Here is a 21,716-nt window from a genome sequence, read left to right on the forward strand (position 1 = left end):
CAATTTTTTGCGGCTGCTCAGAGCTCAGCACCATGAGACCCTCGTCCTCCATAGACTGTAATGCGAAGAGACACACAGGCATTGTATAGATGGGGAAACTGAGGCAGGGAGCAGGCTGGTTCAATAGGCCCCCTATTCAGTGGCTGCAAGGGCCAGTCCTTAGCAGCAGCCAGGCAAGTGCTGAGCTCCAGCCAGAGCTGCATCCCTGGTTTAATGGTCCTAAGGGCAGGGCCGTCCTTAGGATTTATGGTGCCCTAGGCAGGATTATTAAACTGGTGCCCCTGTGCCTGTCTTGCTCTTAGCAACACAAATATAAGCTTACACTATTGGAAAACTTGCCACATGCATGTTATTAAAACCAGTTTAACTTAATTAAGCACACTGTAGTGCTGATGGACTAGCACTAAAGAAGTAGCACTATAGAAAAAATTCTGATTTGACAGAATGATGCAAATAATGTAATTTTTTTAATTTGTCAACATTTTATTGGAAATTTATATGAAGAGGTATTGAAACAAGGATTAGTTCTTAATTAAAAACAATCTTTCTGGCTTTTTTGGCTGCAAAATCAGTAATAATGTAATTGTATGACAAAGACAAAGTGATGTGTTGTTTGATTGCAAGAATAGCAAGACCAGTCAAGTGTTCCTGACTCTTGTAGAGCGGAGGTAGTTTTTAATGAGCTTTAGTTTTGAGAAACTCCGTTCTCCTGATGCTACTGTTACAGGAATTGTCAGTAGAATACGAGTGGCAATGTACACATTAGGATATATGTCAACAAGTTTGCTGGTATGAGTAAACTGTACAATGTCCATTATCGATTTTGCATGTGGCAACATTGATGACAGTGTACTCAATTCTTCGTACAGTTCAAGGCCATTTAAATCAAAACGATCGCCGTGCTTCAGGAGGCTCTCTAGGTCAGGGGTCCACAACGCGGTGCCTGCGGGTGCCATGGCGCCTGTAGGGGCCTCTCAGTGCAATTGCATACTGGCTGGCAGACGAGCATCCACCAAAATGCTGCCAAAATTCGGCGGCATTTTGGCGGCGATGCCTCTGGATGATGATGCTTGCCGCCGATAAGCAGTGTCATCCAGAGGCGTCGCCACTGAAATGCCACCGAATTTCGGCAGATGCTCATCCACTGCCACGGTAAAAGGTTGGGGACCACTGCTCTAGGTTCTTGCACTTTGTCATTAGTTACTCTTGTTTTCCTATTTCATTGAATTTAGTCCTGCTCAGTCCACTACCAGCTAAGTGAATGGAACCCCAGGCCGACAGCGGGTTGAGTGGCTCAGCCAGTGTATCAGCTGCCAGCTGCTCAGCCCACTGCTGCGTGCCATCGAAAATCAGCTCGCGTGCCACCTTTGGCACATGTGCCATAGGTTGCCGACCCCTGCTCTATACATTAGTAAGGAGATGAGCATATTACAGTTGTTGGAGGGCTCTATTTAGCAGTAACAGGGCTATAGGAAAGTCAGTCAACATTTTTTGTTTCCCTGATGAAAACTGGCCCACTCCCTTCCCCATACCAAACTTGTCACAAATAATTGTCAACAACTTAATTTTCTGTTTTTGGCTAAGATATTGATTTTTTAAAAACAAAAATATTGAAATTTAATTCAGGGTTGTTAGCAAGCTCTTTTGGCAAACAAAGTTGTTAAATGACAATCTAAATGGCAACTCAGTACTGCTTTCATGCTTGGCTCACTCCCCAGCCTGCTGGTCCAATAGCTGCAGTAGAGGAGGAGATAGGTGGAAAACTGCAGGACCCCAAAATCCACCTCTTGGGGTGCAGAGTGGCAACAGCAGCAGCAAACCCTCATCACACACACCAATGGGCACCACCGCCAGCCCAACGACCATGGTGAAGTTAGCACAGGATCTGATCTCAGGGACGGGGCACCCATGGAGCCACAGCAGCTCATCCTGCCCTGTGCAGCTCCCCCCCAGATGAGATGGATCACTGCCAGCCCGGGGGAGAGACATGCTCCCCAGCTAGGGTGACCAGATCCAGCTGTCTTGATTTTATGGGGCCAGTCCTGATATTTGGGGCTTTGTCTTATATAGGCACCAATTACCCCCACCTAGGGTGACCAGACAGCAAATGTGAAAAATCGGGACGGGAGTGGGGGGGAATAGGAGCCTATCTAAGAAAAAGACCCCAAAATCGGGACTGTCCCTATAAAATCGGGACATCTGGTCACCCTACAGGTGAGTTCCTTCCCCCACCCCTTCCCAGAGACCCCAGCAGCCAATCCCCTCCCTCAGACTGTGCTGCATTCGACTCTCTCTAGGACCCAGCAGCCCTAGAGAGCTCTTACATGCTCCACTGCTTCCCATCTGTCCGGCCTCTCAGCAGAGCGGTGCCCCCAGACCTAGTGGTGCCCTAGGCGGCTGCCTGTTCTGCCTATGGCTGAGGACGGCTCTGGAGACATGGGTCCTAAGGAGCCTGAAGGCCAGGTAGGGAACAGGCGGTAGGAGTCAGCAGCTGTGATTCTCACCCTCCTTGCCAGGCTGCCCCATCAGATCCTCATGTCAGGCAGTGAAACCCCCAAGTCGCTTGTTACCCCTTTTTGAGCCAAGGGACTAGTCCAAAGTTTGGGGCCTGGCACATGTTTCGGAGGAGCTGGTGACAATTTAGACTCATCACACTTCATTCAAGGGCTCTTTACAGTCCACAGAGAAGAAATCACATGAGACTGCACCCAGAAAGGAAACATCTAATGGTACAAAGTTCAATCAGCCCATTTCTGAGAAGAAGGAAGTGAACCTAAACTCCTCTCTTGTCTCTTTCCTGCACTAGAGGTCATGGCTGCTGCGAATCCAGCAAAAAGTCTCCAGGATGAACTGACCTGTTCCATCTGTTTGGACTATTTTAAAGATCCAGTGTCTCTAGACTGTGATCACAATTTCTGCCGAGCCTGCATCACCCAGTGCTGGGGGGGATTCACTAGCGACGTCTCCTGCCCTCAGTGCAGAGAGATCTTTCCCCAGAGGAACCTCAGGCTGAACAGGCAGCTCAGGAATGTTGTGGAAGCAGCCAGAGAACTCAGGTTGCAGACAGAGAAGGAACCAGAACCAGAGAGACTGTGTGAGAAACACAAGGAGCCTCTAAAACTGTTCTGCAAAGAGGACGAAATCCCCATCTGCCTGGTGTGTGACAGATCCAAGGAGCACAGAGATCACACCGTCATTCCTGCAGAGGAAGCTGCTGAAGAATTCAAGGTAGGAAAATAACCTATTGTTATTTTTATAACCAGAGCCTTGGGGAACTCACCTTCCCCCAGTATTAGAAGAAGTGAGGTTTTTACCCACAAAAGCTTATATGCCCAAATAAATCTGTTAGTCTTTAAGGTGCCATCAGACGCCTTGTTGTTTTTGTAGATACAGAGTAACAGGGCTACCCCCTGACACCCAGCATTAGAGTTTCCTTTAGCCCCAGACAGCCACTCAGTAAGCTCCATTGGAGAGGAACGAGGGGTTTCAGGCCTAGGGAGGTTTCCCAGCAATTGGGAATCCTCCCAAGGCTCATGCAGGTGGAGAAGTGTGGCTCTCCATAAACATTCTCTGTCCTTCCTCACTTCCACCCCTTCCCAAAGCTATAAACACCATATTTGTGCTGCTCCTCTCCTTGGGGCTGAGGGAGCAGTAGGATGTAGCTGGGGCTGTCCTGTTGGCACTCATCCTCTTCAACCTTTTCCTGCAGAGCTCCTCACACAGACAGGAAGGGAGTCCCACCCTCATGAGACTTTGGGGGGAGGCACAGGAGTGGAGCTCCCATCCTGCAACCATAGGCACCGACTCCATGGGTGCCCTGGGGCTGGAGCACCCATGGGGAAAAATTGGTGAGTGCTCTGCACCCACCAGCAGCTCCCTGCCCCACCCCACCACCTCACCTCTACTCCGCCTCCTTTCCTGGTTCTCCCCCCACCCTCCCAGCGCTTCCTGCTGTGAAATAGCTGATTTGTGGTGGCAGGTACTGGGAGGGAGCGGGGAGGAGGGGGAACATGATGCACTCGGGGAAGACAGGATCCACAATGGCTTTTCTGCGGCCAGTAACATCCCTGCTCTCCCAGCAGTGACTCCCAGGTCTTCTAGTCTGGAGTTCGGCCTTATCACACTGAAGAAGATCCCAGGCCTCCTCTGCCTTCTCCATGGGTCTCCTCCCTCTGGCTCTCCATAGGCCTCTGTTTTACCTACCCCAGGCCTGGTTGGATTACATGGCACCCCCCTATTCCATGATCCTTCATTCTCCCCACCTGGGGAGGAGAAGTGGCTATGTCACACCCAGCCGTGATCACTGCTCCTTCATTGTCCTCGCCTGGGGAGCAGAACTGGTTTATCACAGGTGGGGCAGAGACCCTTGTCTCTTTATAGGGCCAGCCATCCTGTGACCGGCATCGTTCTTCTTCCACATCTCCTGAGGCCACAGAGAGAGAGTCCTAGGCCTGCAGATTTCAATTTGGAGATTTTGGCCATAGATTTCAGTGTGGAAACCATATGCCCATAAAGATTTCCATCTTGACATTAATAATGACAATAATAATTTATAATCAATAGAATGTACTGATTTCTATTGCAGTGGCATCTCTGGGCCCCAGGGAGAGATTAGGGCCCTGTTGTGCCAGGCACTGTACAGACATAGAATCATAGAATATCAGGGTTGGAAGGGACCTCAGGGGGTCATCTAGTCCAACCCCTGCTCAAAGGAGGACCTAATCCACTAGCCGTCCTGCTGTCCGCTCCGCTCTCCCGCGCCTCTCCGCTAGCCATCCTGCTAGCCACTCACCAACTTGTCTTCAGCCTCCCCAACTTAACACAGCTCTCGGTGATCTCAACTCTTAGTAACTTCAGTGCTCAGTGAGTTTAGCTGGTAGCAGGGGAGCCTCAGTGCTGGTGCACCACTAGCCCAAGGTAGGTCTAATGCTTAGACCCAGGTATCAGAGATTTCAGCTCTGCAGCCTGTAACAAGACTCCTAGTGGAGTCAAAGTTGGCTCTGTTATTGCACAGTGGAGAGAGGAGGGGTCACAGTGGTGTTAAGTGCCCTCAAAAGGGACCCACACTACCAGGTACACATACGTCCCAAGTCAGGCAAAAAGCCCACAGTCACCGTCTAATGAAGACGATCTGCAGCAGGTGGATAAAGAAAGAACCAGGGCTGGGAGCGGGGAACAATTAAAGAGGGCGGTGTTTGCATACACTGGCAATTGCGATAGGTCATCATGGGTGGCCACCATTCCATATTTCAAAGCCGTCCATTTTCCATAGTGCAGACTTAGGTGCCTGTACTTTTCTGTGGGGAATGTTTTAGGTGATGGAGTGGTAGCAGGCACGAGGGGGAGGCCATGGCCCAGTCTCCCCTCCATCCTGTGGGCTTGGCAGGAATTTCAGAATCAGGGTTAGGGAGTTGAGACCCCCTTGGGTGCTATTTTCCAAATGGTGGCTTGTGACCCACCAGTGAGTCGTAGGAAGTTGTAGATGGGTTGCAGGCTTTCTGTGGAGGGGAAACCCTGCGGGGACAGGCGTGGTAGCCCACAGGGCTGAGTCTAGCTCTCCACACAGGAAGCCTGTGGAAAAATTCCAGCATGAACCTACTTGTCCCATCTGTCTGGAGTATTTCAGAGAACCTGTCACTCTGGAGAGTGGGAACATTTTCTGCCAAACCTGCATCACCCAGAACTGGGAGTAATCAGCTATAGCCGTGTCCTGATTGAGCAATAATTAAGAAAGGCCATTAGGAGGGAAAGATGCCTTGATAAAGGTGGCAGGCCCTGCAGGGAGATGATGTTTCCCACTGGGATTCGGAACTCCTGTGCTGCTCCACGAGGGGTTAAACTCAGATGCTGCTGGCCTGCACTAGAGGAGATCACGGGGCTAAACACCGTGTGGACTCCAAGCACCTTGAGTCGTCACACAAAAGGGCCCCAGACAGCGCAGGTCCATGCCAAATACCATGGGGATTAGACTGGGTTGCAGCAAAACTAACCCCTGGGTGGTGGTGACCAGGATCAGGCTGAAGAACCAGCCAAACTGGTTCCACTAATCCTTACACTGCTCTCCCACAGTGCAGCATTTTGAAATCTCTGAAACTCACTGCTTCTGGGAGCTGAGCTGGGGAAGAGGCACCCAGGCAGCCCTACCTCTGTAAGGGCCCAGGACAGAACTAGGGCAAACCCCGACTGTTCTTGACAACAATGAAAACATTGAATATGGTTTGCCCTAGTGCCCAAGCCAATTCTATCCACCCAGTCCAGTCCCCAGGGGTTCAGGGCTGAAATTCAGTGGAGATCAGGTTCCTCTGAGAATCCCAGGAGGTTTCTGGGATTTGTATCACTTTGTTTGTTTAGCCTCCTCAAAACCAAAATATTTCACACAGTGAAAGAAAAATCCAAGGATGTGATGCCAGTGTCATGGTGGTATAAATCAATGGGGGGAAAAGGTCAAACAATTTCAAGGAGTCTGAAAATGAAACACTCCCAGAGTCCATTAATATGACTTCAATTCCTTGGTATCGCTGATATCGTAAAGCTACTGTGTTCTCCACTCATCAACACTCTCACTCCTAACAATAACAATAACACCACTCAAATCAGTTTCTGTTTCTTCAGGAAAAGATTCAGGCTCATTTGAAGACGCTGAAGGAAGAGAGAGAAAAGCTCTTGGGATTGAAAGTGAGAGAAGAGAAGAGAAGCCAGGAATATCTGGTAGGTGCCCATCATTATTAACCTGTATTTGTAACAAGCCAGATGAAGGGCCATTCTGAATCAGAGCAATAACGAGAGGCAGGGCAATCTAGAGGCCCAGTAATGTTTTATCTCAATGAGTTAGGGCTGGTAAAGCAGAAATCCGTTAAGTGGGGAATAATCACAAGTAAATCAAAATTAGTTGTTTTAGCAGGAATTACTACATAGGCCTACACCATAAACCAGTGTGTTTCAACCTTTTTGCATTTGATAATTTTGAATTGGGGGTGCAGAGACCCCTTTGGAAATCCATTGTCTGTAGCAACCACAGGTTGAAACCCACTGTTAGCTTAATTACACTCTCTTCATAGGAAACAATTTACATTAATGAAATAACAGAATATCGAATTAGAAAATCCAGTGCACTAAAATAAACCCCCACTGTTACACATTCATGCCTCGGTTTCACAGTTTTCATTGTCCGTTAGCTCAGAGTCTGGGGGATGTTCAGTTATATCTTGAGGAATCCTCTTGTGCAATTTTTGTTTACTGTTTTGAGTTACAGCTTAAATAGAGACATGTGTCCCTGGTTTTGAAGTCTTGGGGTATGGCTACACTTGAGAGTTGCAGCGCTGGGAGTTACAGCGCTGGTCGTACAGGTGTTTAGGGAAAGCGCTGGTGTGTGGCCACACTCACAGCTACCAGCGCTGCAGTGTGGCCACATTTGCAGCGCTGTTGGGAGTGATGCATTATGGGCAGCTATCCCAGCGGTCAAGTGGCAGCAACGTGCTTTTCAAAAGAGGAGGGTGCGGTGGAGTGTGACAGGGAGCAGGGGAGAGAGAGAGAGAGAGTGGATTTTTGGAGCTGACACTGTGTATCAGCTCCCTGCCTTGCAAAATCAGAAAATTTTCCTGACCCCTTACTCTTAACTGCAAACAGCCTGCAGACCAGATAAGCAGCTGCTCCAACAGATTCCCTTTCTCTCCCTGCCCCTGCTATTTCTATCCTCAAGCAAACACTCATCCCCCTGCCTGCCTCATTCACAGCAAGGTAGTGGGTTATCTCATTTGATTGTTCACAGTCAGTTACAGATTGATCACAGCAAACAGGAGCTGTGTTTGTTTTTTAGATAAGCAGCTCCCAGAGCCCCGAGTTCACAACAAAACAAAGAGAGGCAGCATAACAAAACAAAGAGAGTAATTTAGTTAAAAGCATTCTGGGATATCTCCTAATACCCTGGAGGCCAATAACAGCACCAGCGCTGCAATCGTTATACCCCAAGTAGACCCAAGTGTACAGCCAGCACTGCAGCCAGGGAGTTGCAGCGCTGGATGTGCCCTGCAGGTGTGGACAGTTACTAATTGCAGCACTGGAAAGCCTCCACCAGCGCTGCAACTCTCAAGTGTAGCCATAACCTCGGTTTCTTGACCAAACAATTATCCCTCTGCTCATTTCTGGCTTGCAGTCCCGTTGTGCTCTGACAATCTCTCCATTCCTGTCATTCACCTTTTATGCCTGAGGGTGTTGTCCAGATGTGTTGTTTTACAGTCTTTAGTATTTTCTTATTTTCACCTCCTGCTGCTTTGGATCTCCATCTCCAAGGCCATTGATAACGCACTATCCAGACCATGTCAGACATGGGAATGTCCCGTTATGAGATTCTGGGGCCAAATGGAAAGGTGTGAGATAATTCTCTCTCTAATAAGCACAGGATACTGTTCAGAGTCAGATGACTTAGAATTTGGAAAAAAATTCTCCCTTCTACACACTCAACGTGCTATGAAAGGACCCCAGGCTCCATCCATGTCCCTGACCAGCCCTTGCCCTATTTTCCTTCACAGAGAAATATACAAACCGAGAGGCAGAAGATTGTGTCTGAATTTCAGCGACTGCAGCAGTTCCTGAAGGAACAAGAGCGACTCCTGCTGGCCTAGCTGGAGAAGCTGGACAAGGAGATAGTGAAGATACAGAATGAAAATGTCAGTAAACTATCCCAGGAGATTTCCCGTCTCAATAACGTGATCAGTGAGATGGAGGGGAAGTGTCAGAAGCCAGTGACAGAATTGTTGCAGGTGAGACTGAGTTAGAAATACTCCAGACCCCACCACAGTGACAAGACTGCTCCTAAAACATGGGCACAGGAGTCCAGCAGTCAGAGATCACTGTGTAACTCAATGTGTATTGCAGAGATGTGAATGACTATTATTTCTGAAATGTTACAGACACTGTGATGTAAAAAGTGGAAAAGCCTCATTAGCTCAGCAAATACATGGCCCTGGGGCCAGATCACAGCCTCTTTTCCCCATAGTTGCTATATCCCTTCTTCTGTGTCAGGTGGGACTGAAATTCCCTCTCTCTATTTCTCTCCTCTAGGACGTCAGAAGCACCTTCAGCAGGTATGTGGCTCTCTCACTCCCCCTTGCACTTCACAACCCTGGGAAACGGCTTGGTGGTGATGTTACCACCACTTCTCCCCAGGGCTCTATAGAAAAATGTGCAGGGAAGGTCATATTTTGGATACAAATCTCTCTGATCAACTTCATCTTGAGGTTCTCACCTTCTATATAGAAGACTCTGGAATCCTCCATTCATTGGGAAGGACTGACCTCAAGTATTTCCTAGCGATGTCACAACCCTGGTGGACTGACTGCCCAAGGATAGTCAGGATGGAATATGGGCCTGTCATGGCTGGGGCACTGGTCACCATTCAGCCCAGACCAGCAGTCGTCAAGAGTCTTCCCTACCTGAGGACTGTTTGGAGACTTGTGTGGAATGAGCTGGGAAGGGGGGAGTTCCTAGAAGACAGATTTCTACACTTCATCTGGGAACATCCTGTCCCTCAGAGCATGGCGGCCAAGGAGTGAATTGGCCATGGAGACTCAATTCCCCTTTTGTCCCCAGAGCTGATCTCTCCAGGCCAGAGCTGAAGAATAATAATGGAACCTTTGTGGGGGGGGGGGGGGAAAGGTTCACTGCCACGGCCTTGCTCTGAAGCTGGGAGAAGTAGAGGAATTCTAATTCTAGACCCATTAGAACAGTGAGTCACTAGCCAGAATTTATAACGAGTCAATTAATGAAATATAACCATGTCAAATTGTTTCTCTCTAGGTGTGAGAAGGGGAAGTTCCAGCAGTCAGATGAGATTTCTCCTAAATTAGAATTAAGACTCAGTGATTTCTCCCAGAAAACTGTTGCTCTAATGGAGACTCTCAGGAAGTTCAAAGGTACTGAGAAGGGATGTAGGAGGGGAATTGGGATGAGCTGCTGAGACTGTGGGAATAGAATGGGTCTGGCCAATTGGTTGATTATTAGATGATGGATCTATTTAATAGTTGGGTGAGAATGCCACATACTTGGGGTCCAAGACACTCCAGTTGACTAATCCAAACCTTTATTTGTACCACAAACATGCCTTGCCATTGCAATTACTGTTAAAGTAAGAAATTACAGACATACTGAAAGAAGTAGTGGCCAGTTATCTTCTTCTGGGCCATAGGTGGGTTACAGGAAATTCCCTGTGAAGTTCAGATTCCTCTTTACAGATCCAAATTATATATTTTAGTTTTTTCAATCATCTTGGACTGTTACAAATATTAAGTATCTTACATAACTCATACAATAAACATGCACAAACTTCTTAATTGGCAGGGCTTTTGCTATATAAGCTATTTTCATGTTACTGTTCTCGTTTCTGATTTGTTTATTGCCACTGATTATATATAGGTCACTTTGACTCTGTTCTCTGCATAGGGGGTTTTGGACTTTGTTAACTGTTCCTGGGCAGTACATTTTCAGTGTCTGGGTAGAGGTGTATAAGAAATGACCCTTGTACCAATTCTCAATACTTAACTGAATAACTAGCGGAAAGCAGACAAATGGAGCAGACGTAGCAGAGGCCCAGGCATCAGGACATCTCACATGAATTCACGACTTAACAAAGGTCACAACATTCAGTCCCAAATTCCCCAAAATGGCCTAATCTGGGGCACCTGGGTTTCTCTCTCCCAACTAGAGAGCTGCAGGGCAGGTGCTCCCGAACCATGTAGCCTCCACAGCTGCAGGAAGAGTTAGTGGAGCTGCAGATGCCCAACCCCTTTGAGAACCAGGCCCCAGGTGCCTAAAAGTCGTCACCCAAAATCTAGACCCTAAATTAAAGGCCATTTTATAAAGCTGGACCCTGCCCATCACTGGGTTCTGGTCCCGTGTGGCAGCTAGTCTGGGCCAAATGTCCCTCCAGCACAGGGGCCTCTTGTGCCTCCTCCCCAGCACCTGCAGGCACAAGGCGGGTTCCTGAGAGGGCTGGGAATGGGGTGGGGGTGGTGAGGGCGGGTGGAAGAGGGAGGGGGGTGGACGAGGGACAGAGGGAGGTGGGCAGTGTAAAGCTGGGCCTCTGACACTCTGAACGCTGGGCAAGACACACGGGGGCCATTGTCACAGGGATGTAGCTCTGGCTGGCTTCAGAACTTCCTCAGCCTGTGCCAAGGTCTGCACCGGCCCCTGCAGCCACTGAATAGCAGAGTCACCCCTCAGTTTCCACACTGAGAAAGTGATTTTATTGTTATTCCTGTTTCTGCCTGTGGTGGAAAAGTCCCCACTGTGCTGCTCTCTGTAGAGATGCTGAGTAAACAGACCCAGCAGCTCACAATTAGAGCCAGGATTTCACAAACTCTCAACATCCCGTTAGTGTCAAAGGGACCAAAGTGGGAAAAGTTACTTTTATGACAAAGTCTTTGCAGGCTCTGGGTCTAGGTTATGACAAAAGACAGCAAATGAATGAGACAAACCAACTGGGGTGTGAAGGGAGGGAGGGGATGAGGAGGGGAAAAGTAAATCTCACTTACAGATTGTCTGTCCTGGGATGGTCGTGAGGCTGCAAGGATGTTGGTCCCATTGCTGGAAGATGCCTGAATCTGAATGAGAGAGGAAAGAGATGGTTTCAGATCTTTTTATATTAAATTTCTTGGTTCGTTTCTCTGTCATAATTAAAAGACAGCTCTAGGAGTTCAGAGTGGGGATGCTGTTATAAATGTGAAAGCCTGAAATCTCATCTCTTTTCTCCTTCCCCCCTCCAGACACTCTGCCGTCTACACTGGAGACAAAAAGAGGAGGATCCCTAGGAACATTCAGACAGGGTGAGATTGCAGCTGGAAATTGTCTTTAAATGATCAGAAAACATCTTCATGAAATTGTAGCTAAAGTTACCAACCAAACCGACACTGACCATGACCACTGACCATGACACACACATCCCTAAAAACAACACACTGCACAGTGAGGAGCTCCCACGATGAAGTCACACAAACACTCCTGACACCAACCTTAGTGCTGAGTTCATGGCCAGGAACTGCAGTGACATCTCTGCTCAGTCTCAGGCACCCAGGACAGAGGCAGCTCCCTGGGATCCAGGCCTGTCCCAGCCAGGATGGGGCTGTTGGGAGTGTGAGAAATGGCCCCAGTCTCCCCCAGGGCTGAGCTCTCTGATTCTCTCATCCTCCAGTGAATGTGACTCTGGATCCAGACACAGCTCATCCCAACCTCGTCCTGTCTGAGGATCAGAAAAGTGTGAGACGGGGAGACACACGGCAGGATCTGCCCAACAACCCTGAGAGATTTGACACTGTGCTGTGTGTGCTGGGCTGTGAGGGATTCACCTCGGGGAGACATTGCTGGGAGGTGGAGGTGGGGGATGGGCTATTCTGGGCTGTGGGGGTGGCCAGAGAGTCTGTGGGGAGGAAGGGATGGATCAGCCATAGCCCTGAGGGGGGATCTGGGCTGTGGGGCAGTGGGGGGGTCAGTTCCAGGCTCTCACCTACCCTGAGACCCCCCTGCCCCTGAGCCGGGTCCCCAGCAGGATCCGGGTTTGTCTGGACTGTGACCGGGGGCAGGTGACATTTATCGATGCTGGTGACGAGGCCCCGATCTTCACTTTCCCGCCGGGCTCCGTCCCTGGGGAAAGAATCCGACCCTGGTTCTGGGTAGTGGGATCCCAGCTCAGACTGTGTCCCTGAGACACAGCAGAGGGGGGAACCAGAAATCAGCCTCTCTAGCCTCTCACATCCCAGTCTCTATGACCTTGGAGGACTCCCGTCTACCCAGCCCCTGGGGCCTCATCTCTATGGCTGCTGGAAGCTCCTCCTCCTCCCTCTCAGCAGCCTCAGGGATGGGAGGGGGAAGAATCTCTGGGGCTGCAGGAGGAGCAGAGGGGCCCTGAGGAGTGATGTGGGGCCTGGGCAGAGGACAGCACTAACAGCCGGGCTGGGCACAGGCAGAGATGGGGGTGGCAGGGACACAGCACGAATCAATCCGGGGTTGGGGAGAAGCAGCAGCAGGGAGCGGTTTGTACAGATCGGTGTCATTAGATCTCACTGGGGTTTCCCAGCCAGAGCTCCTGCCGCAGGGGCCCAAGTCACCTTCCCCTGTAGATGCAGGGTTGGCACCACTGTGTTTGTCACACCCATGGGGGACGGTCAGAGAGAGTTAAAAAATCACAAGATAAACCAGGCCACATTATATAATTTTTTTTTTGGAAACCTCATGTTTTGTGGAGTCAATTTCAGTTCTGCCTTGTGATTTTTAGCTTCTGGGATTAGCAACACTGAGTCAGGGGGGCCAGGCTGGGCTGAGCCAGAAGGAACTGAGAAAACACAAGGAAAAGATAAAGTAAAACAAAATAAACAGAGTCCTGGAGAAAGGGTGAAAATTAAATATAAAACCAATGAAAGGAAAACACTTTGGAGAGGGGAAGGAACCAGAGCCAGTGAGAGGGGAAGGGATAAACTCAGGGGGAAGAATGGAGAACATGAGGGGGATGGTCTGTGACAGGGATCAGAGGAGAGTGGAAGAGACACAGAGAAATAAACAGGGATGGGAAATGAGGGCTAGAAAAATGGTGAGTAATGAACAGTATGAATGAGAAGGAAGAAGAAAAGGGAACACAAGAGGGACAGAGATTTATACGTCACTGAAGATGAGACTGTAACACAGGGGTGGCCGACCTGAGCCTGAGAAGGAGCCAGAATTTACCAATGTACATTGCCAAAGAGCCACCATAATACGTCAGCAGTCCCCCATTAGCTCCCCACCACCACCTCCGGCACTTCCTACCCATTGGTGGACCCGCCAATCGGTGCCTCCCTCTCCCTTCCCATGCCTCCTGCCCACCACGATCAGCTGTTTTGCAGTGGGCAGGAGGCTCTGAGGGGAAGGAGGGAGGAGGGAGGCATGGGAAGGGGTGGGGGCCTTAGGAGAAGGGGTGGAGTGGAGTGGAATGGGGTCAGGGTCTGGGGCACAGCCATGGTTTAAGCAGTGAGCATCCCCCGGCACCTTGGAAAGTTGGCGTTTGTAGTTCCAGCCCCGGAGTCAGCGCCTATGCAAAGAGCAGAATATTAACTTCTGAAGAGCTGCATGCGCTCCAGAGCCACAGGTTGGCCACCTCTGCTGTCCCTAGTTAATTTCAGAATACTCAAGAAGTGAGTATTCACCCATGAAAGCTTCAGAAGTTTGGACTGCGCTTTGTCTGAACGGCCGCACAGAACTGTTCACTGAGGCTGGCCCTCCTAGGAGAAGAAGACGCCGGACACCGTGGCTTGGAGGGTCAGTAAGTTTGGCCGCCCCTGAGACAGAAAGTGGCATTTGAGATTCAGGGCTTGTGGCTTCAGCCCCATGAGAGGGGCCTGCCTGGGCTCTGGGCTTCCTCCCTGTGGGGAGGGGATCTTGGGGCTTCAGCCCTACAAAAGGCACCTGTTGTGGCTCAGGGCTTCAGCCCTGTGGGGTGGAGGGTCTTCAACCCCATGGGAGTCCAAACTTCTGAAGACCCCAGTGGCAGAACAGATGTATTTGAGGATGTGCCAATTCTCTGCGGCTGTAAAAGCAGATGAGGGCTGCTGCAGTACAGAGACCTCTGGTTGTTTCGGACTTCCCTGCTACCGGATCCAGGGCTCCTTCCTCTCAAGTTTCATGAGGTTGCCACCTGCACACTGGTTCCCCCACATGAAAAGATTTCACATGTAGGCTTCTGCCAAGGGTGTTAACATCTTTTCCCCCTGGCAGACAACATCCTTGTATCGAGAGATAGCTGCCACCACCGCCTTTAGATAAATAATGACAGTGATGGGAACACCACCTTCTCCACCTCTGCTGGACAGATATTTGAATGGGACCCAATCTGATTGGCAAGCTGGCAGGATCAGGCCCCACTCACAAGATTGGCAGCTGGCTGATTTTCTAGGTGCCTGAGCTCCTTTGTGAATCCTTCACCGTAACCGCTTCCTGGTCTTTCAAAGGCCCTGGGTACACAACACAGTTTTGTCAACATAAGGCAGCTGACATCAACCTTACTATGCAGATGTACACGCTGCAATGCTCCTCCCGCTGCTTCGACTCGCATGTTACGCCAGCGTAATAAACCCCCCTCGAGGAGAGGCGTGGAGCTTAGGACGACGTAGTTAGAGTGACACGATGTCAGTGTGAACACTGCATTGTTTGTATTGCCCTAAGTGGCCTCCACGAGGTGTCAATCTCAGAATCCTGCCCTGGTCACCATTTTGAACGCTGCTGCCCGGCAGCCAGGTACCCAGGTGAACTCTGCTGCCCTGTTAAAGCCCCAGGAAGGTGTGAACTTGCTCTTCCTGTGTGCTCAGTGTGGAGCTCACATAGCAACTGCCCAGCTGAGCAGGCTGGCTCCACGCAGCAAATGGCTCCTGCCTGGAGTCTGCGGGAGATGGTGGATCTCATGGGTCTGTAGGGAGTGGAGGCTGTGCCGGCCCAGCTCCGATCCAGCCACAGGAACTTGTGCAGGGATGGAGGGGAAGTGCTGTGATACAGACATGCGGCAGGGCCGTGTAAAACCCAAAGAGCTGCGGCAGGCAGAGCAGGAGGCAAATAATTGCCCCTGGTGCGGAACGACAGACCTGTCACTTCTACAAGGAGGAGGCTGGGGTCAGGGTGATGGTGAATCACCCCCACATTGAGCTCCTCTTGCAACCTTGTGCGCATAACGCACAGCACAGTACTGTAGAGCAGTGCAGGATCCTGCTTTCTGACCCAGATGGCTGGCTCAGGGGTTACCAGGGCAGTTGAAACGTGACTGGAAACCTAGTAGGATGCCCATGGAACGATGGGGCTGAGAAACCTGCATCATGTGACGTTGTACCTGCCCATGAGGCACTGCAAACCCTTCTCAAAGCACCCTGCAGCCAGTTGCATAGTGGGATAGCCAGGGCCGGCTCCAGACACCAGCCCACCAAGCACGTGCTTGGGGCGGCACCCGGGGTTTGTTTTGGGGGTTTTTTTTGGTTCGGCCGGGCGGCGCTGGCGGGGGCGGGGCTTGGGAGGCGGGGCGCCGTGCTGGGGGGGGCGGGGACTTGGGCAATGGGACGCTCAGGGGGCAGGGACTTGGGCAACGCGACGCTCGGGGAGTGGCGCTTTTTGTTTTCGTTTGGGGCGGCAAAAATCTTAGAGCCGGCCCTGCCCATGTGGTAGTTAATTCAGATAGGAAAGCAAGACATGATATGGAAAGTGTCAGAAACCACCATTGTTAGCTAAACCTGATGGCTAAATCTGACTGGTGGCTGTTTTTCACACAACCCCTGGCAAAGGGCTACAAAAATTTGGGGGGCTGGGGAACCAAGGTTGGAGGGGCACCTGCCAACAGCAAACAATCCTGTTTGGAAGGGAAAAAAAGTAAACTTGTCAGAATGAAGGACAGCGCTGAAATGTATCCGAACAAAGATATTTACCAAAGAGAAAAGCCTTTGAACTAAGGTTGGCACCTGTGAGGTCCAAAAAATCAGGACTTCCTCAGCCAATAAACCTGGCAGCATCTACCAAACACCTTACAGATGTCCCAGGGCAGCTACCTCCAAATAGCTTGTGGTTCAGTGTTCACATAATGGGAGAATTAATTAGACGATAGACTATCAGGATTGGAAGGGACCTCAGGAGATCATCTAGTCCTACCGCCCGCTCAAAGCAGGACCAATCCCCAACTAAATCCCCAAATGGTCCCCTCAAGGGTTGAACTCACAACCTGGGGTTTAGAAGGCCAATGCTCAAAACACTGAGCTATCCCTCCCCCCAGAGGTACAAACATTAGGTTTATTATCTTTTAATTTAAAAGTTATGAAAAGTACATAAAATGGGAAGTCCAAAATGGTATTAATTGTCATTGAAACAAAAGGCCATTTTAGATATATGGAACATTTCGGAGCGGTAACAGTCAGTCAATCAATGGTTGCACTTTCAGCTTGCAAACTAAGGCCTGTATCCAGAAAAAAAAATGTAAACACATCCTTAACTGTATTCAGTGCAATTGTCATTGATACCAGCATCATGTGTGTCTAGGTAGACAAATACATATAACCAGTGTTACCAACGATTGCAATTTTACCATGAGGATGGAAGCATTTGGTGGTTTTATTCTGAAAGCACACGCTTCTGGGATCAAATGATTGCTTGAGAATCACAGTTTTCATTAAGTATACCGATAAAAAAGATTTTAACTTGTGGTTTTGGAAAAAAAGTGAAAATATGAATCTAGTGCACCCCTAAAGGCTCAGACACCAAAATGAAAATACAACGAACCCCAAATATATTTGGTTTTAAATCAGTTCTTTGGTGCATGATGTACTATATGGTTTCTTGGGGTTATCACTACTGTATATCTATGTTTAGTCAAAATTACAGTAGAAATTTGCCTCTGATAGAGATTTCATGCAAGAGAGTCAGGGCCATCCCTACCCACACGCAAAGTACACAGCAGCATAGGGCACCAGGAAATTTGGGGCACAAGATTTTCTGGTGCCCTGCACAGCTGAGTGCTGCTCCAGCCCCTTCTCTGCCTCTTCCCCAAAGCCCCCGCCCCTGCTGTGCCCCAGCCCCACCCCTTCCTACCCCTTCCCCAAGGCCTCCAACCTGCTCCACCCCCTTCCTGCCTCAGCTCTGACCCCACTCCCCTGAGCTCTGCAGCAGGGCTGGGCCTGCACTCACCGGTGATGGGAAGTGCAGTACCCGGCCCCAGCTGCGCCGCCGGTGAGTGCTGGGGGGTGGTTCCCCTCTGTCCCACAAACCAGCCCCACCTCTCCCACCCCCCGCAGAGGCCTGGGGCCCCACTCCATCCCCAGCAGGGGGGCTGCGTAGGGCCATAGAATAGCTAGGGACAACCCTGAAGAGATTGTTACTAGGTTGACCCGAGTGGATGGCCGATGCTGAAGACCCTGCACACGGTTCCAGTGGAGAGTAGAATTTGATTAGTCTGGGGCCTGGTCTACACTACGTGTTTAAACTGGTTTTAGGAGCGTTAAACCAATTTAACGCCACACCCGTCCACACTAAGAGGCCCCTTATATCGATTTTAATGGCTCTTTAAACCGGTTTCTGTACTCCTCCCCGACGAGAGGAGTAGCACTAATATCGGGATTAACATATCGGAATAGGGTTAGTGTGGCCGCAAATCAACGGTATTGGCCTCCGGGCGGTATCCCAGAGTGCACCACTGTGACCGCTCTGGACAGCATTCTGAACTCTGATGCACTGGCCAGATAAACAGGAAAAGCCCCGCGAACTTTTGAAATTCATTTCCTGCTTCCCCAGCGTGGAGAGCTCATCAGCACAGGTGACCACGCACAGCTCATCTGCACAGGTAACAATGCAGTCTCCTGAGAATCGAAAAAGAGCCCCGGCATGGACTGCACAGGAGGTACTGGATCTGATCGCTATATGGGGAGACGATTCAGTGCTAACAGAACTGCGTTCAAAAAGACAAAATGAAAAAATATTTGAAAGAATTGCAAGCTCTATGACGGATAAAGGCCACACCAGGGACTCACTGCAGTGCAGAATGAAAGTTAAGGCGCTCAGACAAGCCTACCAGAAAACCAAAGAAGCAAACGGAAGGTCCGGTGCAGGGCCAGAAACATGCCGCTTCTACGCTGAGCTGCATGCAATTTTAGGGGGCTGCGCCACAAGTACCCCACCCCTGTCCGTGGATTCCGAGGTGGGGGTTGTAATCTCTGCCATGGCTGAGGATTATGCGGACGGGGAAGATGACGATGAAGAAGGTGAGGAGGACGACCTTGCAGAGAGCACACAGCACTCCGTGAGCCCCAACAGCCAGGACCTTTTTCTCACCCTGACGGAATTACCCTCCCAACCCAGTACCCCAGACAACGAAGCCATGGAAGGGACCTCTAGTGAGTGTACCTTTGCAAATATCAAAGATTGTTTTTTAAGCAAGTGTTTTTTAATGATTGATTTGCCCTGAGGATTTGGGATGCATTCGCTGACAGTATAGTTAATTAGAAAAGTTTGTTAACATGTCTGGGGATTGAGCGGAAATCCTCCAGGGACATCTCGATGAAGCGCTCCTGGAGGTACTCCAGAAGCCTTTGCAGAAGGTTTCTGGGCAAGGCAGCCTTGTTCCATCCACCATGGTAGGACACTTTACCACGCCATGCATGTAGCAAGTAATCAGGTATCATTGCATGGCAAAGCATGGCTGCGTATGGTCCCGGTGATTGCTGGCATTCAAGAACAATCCGTTCTTTATCTCGCTGTGTTATCCTCAGCAAAGTGATATCGTTCAGGGTAACCTGGTTGAAAATCAGGAAATTAAGTAAGGGGGATGGCCATTTTCCTACTGGGTTCGTGGACTGCTGCAGCTTAAAAAAAAATCCTTTCCTGCACGTAGCTGCCGGGGAGGGAGGAGTGAAATGCCGATGATCTTTTTCGTGTTTGGTCAGCGGGGATCTTCCCCAAGCTACCAGACACGCAGTGTGGGGGACGGGGGGGGGGGGAAGGGTATTGATTAGCAGGGAGCTAGCATGGTATTAGCCATGCGTTGGGGGGAGGGGTAAATCACTGCAGAAGCTGAAAGACAGTGGCTTACCATGGCCGCATGCAAGCAGAATTCTGATGCCCGGACCTGTGTCTGTGAGATCTGTAACCCCAGAGCTGCAGGCACTCAGTATTAAGATGAAAAATGCGACCTTGTAGGGAAATCACATGTGCTATGTAAGGTGAATAGTGCTGTTCACTGTGAAAGAGTATAACCATTGTTCTGTAAAATGTATCTTTTTAAATACTTCTCTCCCTCATGCAGCTGCAAATTTTTCAAGCCTCCCTACTCCATCCCAAAGGCTAGCCCAGATAAGGCGGAGGAAAAAGAAGACGCGAGATGAAATGTTCTCGGATATTATGGAAGTTACACGCAATGAAAGAGCTCATCTGAATGAGTGGAAGGACGTGATATCAAATTACAGGAAAGATGCCAGTGAATGTGAGGAGAGGAGGGACACCTGAGATGAGAGGTGGTGGCAGGAAGACCGGCAGGAAAATCAGCAGTGGCGGGATGCAACTCTGGGGCTGCTGCGTGATCAAACTGACATGCTCCGGCGTCTGGTGGAGCTTCAGGAACGGCAGCAGGATCACAGAGTGCCGCTACAGCCCCTGTATAACCACCCTCACCCCTCACCATGTTCCACATCCTCCTCACCCAGACGTGTCAGAACGCGTGGGGGGAGGATCCGTGCACCCGCCCACTCCACCCCCGTGGACAGCCCAACCAGAAGGCTGTCATTAATGAAATTTTTATACTGCCCTTCTCCATCGCTCCTATCCTCCTCCCAAACCTCGCCCTTACTTCTCTCCCTCTTTTTATAATGAATTAATAAATCATTCATGATTTTTAAACTATAGTGCCTTTATTTGCATAAGTAAGCTGTACTCGAAGAGGGAGGGTGAGTTGCTTACAGGGAATGAGTCAATCAAGGGGGTTGGGTGTTCATCAACAAACACAGCAGTCACACTGTACCCTGGCATAGGCGCCGACTTATATGGGGCTCTGGGGCTTTAGCCCCATGAATAAATCCCAAGCAGGGGCTCTGCCCCACCAATGTTTTTTCTCCCCTGCTTCGAGCGCCCCCCCGCCGCTGCCGCTGCCGCCAGGGCTGCCCAGAGCCCTTTAAATCCCAGCCGCGGCCGGGAATCAGAGGGCTCTGGGCTGCCTGCTGCAGTGGGAAGCCCAGAGCCCTCTGATTCCCGGCTGCGGCTGGGATTTAAAAGGCTCTGGGCTCCCCGCGGTTGCAGGCAGCCCAGAGCCCTTTAAATCCCAGCCGCGGCCGGGAATCAGAGGGCTCTGGGCTGCCTGCTGCCGCGGGAAGCCCAGACCCCTCTGATCCCCGGCTGCGGCTGGCATGTAAAAGGCGCTGGGCTCCCCGCGTTTGCAGGCCGCCCCCACCCCATTAAACCCCAGCCGCAGCCGGGAATCAGAGGGCTCTGGGCTGCCTGCTGCAGCGGGAAGCCCAGAGCCCTCTGATTCCCGGCTGCGGCTGGGATTTAAAAGGCTCTGGGCTCCCCGCGGTTGCAGGCAGCCCAGAGCCCTTTAAATCCCAGCCGCGGCTGGGAATCGGAGGGCTCTGGGCTGCCTGCAGGGGCAGAGATCCCAGAATCCTTTGAATCCCAGCCGCGGTGGCTGGGATTTAAAGGGCTCAGGGCTCCCGGCGGCTGCCAGCAGCTCAGAGCCCTTTGAATCCCAGCCCCTGGCTGCTGATTGCCCCCTCCCGGACCCCACCCCTATCTAAGCACCACTGGTCCTTGTCCCCCATTACCCACTCCCCAGACAACTGCCCCTAACTGTCCCTTGGGACCCCAGCCCCTATCTAAGCCTCCCTTCTCCTTGTCCCCAACTGCCCCCTCCTGAGACCCCACCCAACTTCCCGCCAGGACCCCACCCCCTACCTGTCCCCTGATAAACCCCCTGGACTCCCATGCCTATCCAATTGCTGCCTGTCCCCTGACTGCCCCATCCAACCCCCCCTGCTCCTTGTCCCTTGACTGGCCCCTGGAACCCCCTACCCCTTCTCCAACCTTGTAATCTTGTGGCACTGATGCGTTGTAGCTTCATTTTATATCGGCTTACAGGGCGGGAGTGGGGGGGGCACCACCATTTTGGGCCCCACCAAAAATTATACAAACCTGCCGCCTATGTACCCTGGCCATTGATGAAGCTCGTTTTCAAAGCTTCTCTGATGCGC

The 21,716-nt window shown here is 50.6% G+C and overlaps 2 pseudogenes; both read left to right on the forward strand.

The window, feature by feature from the left end:
* The window catches only part of LOC120383895, a 379,520-nt pseudogene that overhangs the window by 79,080 nt on the left and 278,724 nt on the right, over window positions 1-21,716 (forward strand).
* On the forward strand, window positions 2,812-12,695 carry LOC120383946 (annotated as a pseudogene).

The sequence above is a fragment of the Mauremys reevesii genome, linkage group 15, assembly GCF_016161935.1.
Source record: "Mauremys reevesii isolate NIE-2019 linkage group 15, ASM1616193v1, whole genome shotgun sequence".
Lineage (NCBI taxonomy): Eukaryota > Metazoa > Chordata > Testudines > Geoemydidae > Mauremys > Mauremys reevesii.